This window comes from Halyomorpha halys, unplaced genomic scaffold, assembly GCF_000696795.3.
Source record: "Halyomorpha halys isolate HHAL.00 unplaced genomic scaffold, Hhal_1.1 Scaffold91.1, whole genome shotgun sequence".
NCBI classification, from domain to species: domain Eukaryota; kingdom Metazoa; phylum Arthropoda; class Insecta; order Hemiptera; family Pentatomidae; genus Halyomorpha; species Halyomorpha halys.
In genome coordinates this window covers 1,287,214-1,291,866 of record NW_027110755.1, presented here as the reverse complement: position 1 = coordinate 1,291,866, position 4,653 = coordinate 1,287,214, and the positions used below count along the sequence as shown (strand labels likewise).

General features: G+C 26.2%; 1 protein-coding gene across 5 annotated transcripts in view; it reads right to left on the bottom strand.

The window, feature by feature from the left end:
• The window catches only part of LOC106677219 (monocarboxylate transporter 14), a 77,916-nt gene that overhangs the window by 38,877 nt on the left and 34,386 nt on the right, over positions 1 to 4,653 (bottom strand). The window lies entirely within an intron of this gene.

Genomic DNA, 4,653 nt, shown 5'->3' with positions numbered 1-4,653 from the left:
ATATATAAAGACATATATAATTGTAACTGATAAATACAAAAGCCTTTGAAAAGAGGAATTCAATAATGTTGCTGTTCAACTTATTTATTTGGACAGCCCTGATGAAGCCCTGCAAAGTGGGGCGAAACGTTGGAAAATAAATAGTTGTAAACTATTTTTATTTCTCCTTTGACCGCAACCCTGACCATCTCCCTATATATATAATAATGTTAATAGTTTTGAAGGACACAAATAATCTTAATTAATAAATATATATATTTGGATAATTGCCTTCAGCAATTGTTATGGAATCCTGATCAACGGCAGGTATACATAGCAAATGTAATTTACATTTCAATAAGGGCTTTATTCATAATATTAAAATTAAAACATATTTTTTACAAATCTTTTGATAACACTTCTTTTCCTAAAGTTTTGTTTAGTTAAATTATTAACAAATTATAGTAATAAATCATTATAAACTCCATTCTTTATACAATTATGGATGAAATTCATTATTGATTTCTACTAAATTTTTTAATTACCAACCTCAGATGTAAAATAAATCATATAATGTTGAAATAATTACAATTGAATATTATAATTAAAAATTTGATTATGATAGAAAAGTAAAAATGTATTGATAAAAATCATATAATATGAAATAAAACAAGTTGTGGATGCCAACTCAAACCAGATCAGTAGCCTCTTCTCTTGACATTTTTTTAAGTTTTTTTAATGGCATCAACAGCAATGCTGACGATAACATACATAATGCTGATATCAGATAATTATATGTCACAGATCTCGATTTTAACATAATATATTCTGGAAAAAAAATAATAATCTGCATTATTTAGAGTTGTTTATTTTGTTTATTATACTAATGAATGTATTTAATAAAAATGTTAGGAAAATAGAATACAAATTAATAAATATAAATTATAATTAACTGATGTAGATAAGTACAAATAATATGATGGAAACTAATTAAGGACGTTATCAACATGTTTCTTCGAGAGGGGAAAACATCGTATTAAAATACATACGTAATACATTTGATTTAAACTATTCTTCTTATAGGAAGAAACAAAAAGAAAGGCAAATAAATGGAAAAACAAAATGAAAGGAAGGGATGTGGTGGATGATATAAATTCATAGAAATGATGAAATGATAGCAGATAACCTATAAATTTAAGACATTCAGAGAAGGATAGGGGTATTATCTACAAGTAACTAACCTATTCTAACCTGATTTAGGGGAGAGAGACAAGTTTTATTTTCAGTGGAGCCACAATAAAAGTCAACTCAGACAGGTTGTCAATTCTTACAATTACAAGGTTGCTAAGATAATGCCTTAACTGCCTCCCCTAAATTGGCCTCATAAATTATTATTTCTCAGTGAGCAGTTCTGATACTAAAATACTAAAACTAAGGATGAATAATCTAAATGAAAATACATAACAAACTTAACTAAACTATTCATTAACACACTAACTATTTAAGTACATAAAAGAGATATTCTAATATATATTAGAATGTTTTTATTTAATAAAAAAATTATATTATCGGAATGTTGTGTCTTTTGTTGCTTTGGTTGTGCTACATTTATTTAGTTGCTACGGAAACATTACATAATTAACATATTTATCTGAGTACAAATTTTATTAATTCAACATTAGTACATGGTTAAATTGAAAATATTCAGAATATTTTACCATAGGAGAAAGAATTGATTATTTATATAAGGGATTTAATTTTTTATATAAATAAAAATAAAAACAATTTAAAATTTAAATGATAAATATTAACATAAATTTAAATATTAAATAAAATTTTATAATTGTCCTAAAATAATTGTGGTTGCATCTCGATTAAAGTTCACTGTTTCTTGTGATGACTTCTAATGATTTCTCATAATTATTGGCAACTTCACTAGAAATAGTTTTAAATTTTTAGGTTTGGAACTCAATTAATTGATCATGATCATTATAAAAAAATTCACTGTCTATTTATATTGTTTAAATTATCACATTTGCCATTTGATGATTTTTATAATTATTAAATAACATTTGCTGTGAGATTATAAAATAATTTTCTATAGGAAGATGGCATACATCAAGCCTGGTTGGATTATGAGAAGGAATTACGAGGTCCACTAGATTATTATTTTAGAAGTTCACACTTTCTTGGCTATTACCAGAAATATTCACCTACCCAGACTAAAGTCAAGGGTTAGGCTCAAATTTTAAAACTTTCTAACGATACTCACTATTCTGAGGATTCTTTCCAATACTTTTTCAGGCAGCTTCTGATTCTCGACTAGAGGAATGGTATTGTCTGAGATGAGGCTGTTGCAAGATATTACTACCGGATATAACGTTATATGCTAGAGTCTATAAAGTTACCGAAGTTCTTGGCTTAAATCTCAGTATTTCCCGATCTTCTTCAATTCTGTTTTATTGATATTGGCATTGATTGGGACAACAATATTAATCATATATCCACTTTGTGCCACTGGTCTATTGTGTTATCTGTAAATACTTCAGTATTGTTATTATTATTTTTGTTAATTCTTCTCACAATCGCGAATTAATAACTTGGGACATATTCCAACCACCCGCAGATTTAAATTTAATCAAACATTTAAGAACTTCTCCACAATTCTGGATTTCTATAAGAGAACCACTTGTTGAGTCTCTCTTAGCACATGAAGTAGTAATTCCATTGCACCTGTTTCTGTCACTGTTGACTTTGGGATCAGCCCATTTGTCAATATTATAATTGGCATTACCATTATATATTCTAAATGGTATGGAAAAATTGTTTGCATATTATTATGCCTATGAAGGTACTCGGTACCCACTATTAATGTATCCTAATGTGATATGCTGTACTGTATTCCAACAGCACTGACATTAATTGCATATTGTATTGTCCTTTAGAACATGCCTTCTGTATGATTCAGTAGCAATAACCTGGTCTTGAATGACAAGTACAAACCCCTCTGTTTTAGATTTCAATCATTTGACTGATCTTTCTTTATCTATGGAGGCTTCAGTTGGCTAGAGAATCTCCCATGAAAAGACATGTTTTTCTATTGAGCTAGTAATTCTTATTATTGTATTAGAAGTAGTACTATGTGGCACTGGCTAATAATACAGTACAAAATGAAAGTATTTTTTTCTTTTTGATCATCACTTGCTGTCTTTTCATGGTTCAAAAATAATTATTAATTAGTTTAAAAATAATTATTATTATCTACTTTGTTATGTTAAATAGCATGTTTCACAAATGTTTACTGCCACAACAAATCATCCATTGTGATCAACATACATTTGATTTAGACTCCATTGTTCTGGCTTCTTAACCAAAATTATTTTAATATCCAAATAATTAAATTAACAATCCAAAAACTGAAAACATTTATTTCATTTACATTTGATTAAATAAATGTTATTTACAAAATGTATTATTATGTAAATAAAAATGTCTAATAACCCTCTATTTCAAAAGAATTATTTATATATTGTAAATAATTCTTAATTTAGAGTTATCAAATAAATGATGGCTTTTTACATAAAAGTCAACCTAAAGTTTCTTCACTATCTCTCACGAAACATTAGGTCTAGTACTGTCGTGTAAAATTATAGGTCCCTTCCGATTAACTACTGCAGGTTGTTTTTTGACAAGTTTTTTATGTATTATGACAATACCACTGCAGTGTGCTGTAGATATGATGGTTTCACCTCTGGGTAAAAAGAAGAAATAAATTATTCCTGCCATTGGTTTCATTTCATAATGGTTTCATAAAGAATCGAATAAACCTTCTATTTGCTTCAATTGTACTAATATTAGATTTATTTAAGTAAGTAACACCCAAGAAAAATTGATAAAATAAAATAAGATTCAAACTGAAAATTAATTTAATCAAATCATTAAATTTCTATCTTTTAAATATTTTGAATTTTTCAATTTTAACTTATTACTATCTGATTCCTGGAATATTCAAAATATAGAGGAAAACAGTTATAAAAATAATTTCAAATTTAAATGCTAAAATAGAAATCTAAAGTAAACATTAAAATTACAAAATATATATATTTTTTTATAAATATCATAAAATACTTGTTAAGTATTCCATCTAATAAAGTTCATATTCATTTAGTTAGTTTTCTTTTTGAGCCTTCTTAATAAATTTCCTTTTCACTATTTCACTTGAGTTATCTCTAAATACTTTAGTTCGAATATTATTATTTTTATTAGATCATGATCATTAATTTGAACTTAATTTACCATTTTCATACAGTTCACTTATATTTTCAAAGTTATTATACTTGACTTTTAATAATTTCATAATTTAGCTAAAATACTTTCACCTCTTTTTAAAAAATAAATCCATTTTCTGATCAGAAAATATACATCTTGGTTTAATAAGTTTTGAAAATTGACCTCTTCCGTCTTCTAATACTTAGTATTGGCTAAATTGGTTTAACAAATAAAAGTCTTTTCTCTTTTTCATTATTACTTCATATCTTCATGTTCAAAAATAATTATTAATTAGTTTTTGGGTCTTTATAACTTGAATTCACTTCATATACATAAAATAAAAAGTTTTATAAGTTTGTTTTGTTGGTGTATATTAATATGAAAATAAAATTGAAACTGAAAATT